Here is a 922-nt window from a genome sequence, read left to right as displayed (position 1 = left end):
GTGAGCAAGATCCATACCCCAATAACGATCACAAACCCGAAAACACACCTTTGCAGAATCCGGACATTCCATGTCACAGTAGCTTTATTTATCAATTAATATATTTTTAAACTATCTTTTTATTCAAATATTGTGGATAATTTTCAGTATTTCTTAATAGAAAATTGTCAACATAGATTACAATTTTATATAGTTTGGAATCATTTTCCTGATTTATACAATACTAGTTACATACTTTGATATTTCTCTTTCAAAATACATTCTTCTCCCTGGATAAGTATAAGGTAGAACATTTAAGTAGACAATATAAACAGAACATTTTATATATTATTTTTGAACTAAGCATCAGAAATTCACATTTCTAGACAAGCATCTTTAGAGATAGAATTTTGCTATTTCATTTTTATTCCCATTTTATCTTCGTTTGTATGCCTTTGTTTCTATTTCAAACTACCATCCCTAGAGATCTCTGGTAGCCTAGTGGTTAATGAGATGGGCTGCTAATTCAAAAGGATGTGGTTCAAATCCATCAGCTACTCCACAGAGGAAAGAAAGGCACTGTCCTCCTGTGTGATGTAAAACCTCTGAAAATCTACTTGAGGCTAAGCTATGAACTCATTTCAGCTGGACTACAATAAGTGAATGAATGAGACAAGTGTAATATTTGGACTCCAGACCTCAGGACCCAATTGATTACTTAATACTAGAATTTGTTTTGTGTTGCTGAGTTGTCTGCCATTCATAGCGATCCTATGTGTGACAGCTCTGAACCTTGCACTATGCTGATCCAGTCTCAAGTACTCTGACACACCTAATCCCAATGCTCTAGTTGCTTGTTTGTTTGTTTTAGTGCTCTAGTTTTTGAGTCAGTGTATCTCATCTGGAATCTTTCTCTCCCGCACCCTCCCTCCACCCTTCCAAG

This window comes from Elephantulus edwardii, unplaced genomic scaffold (genome assembly GCF_000299155.1).
Source record: "Elephantulus edwardii isolate Elephantulus edwardi_28Jun2011 unplaced genomic scaffold, EleEdw1.0 scaffold00112, whole genome shotgun sequence".
Taxonomy (NCBI): Eukaryota; Metazoa; Chordata; class Mammalia; order Macroscelidea; family Macroscelididae; genus Elephantulus; species Elephantulus edwardii.
This window is presented reverse-complemented; position numbering follows the sequence as displayed.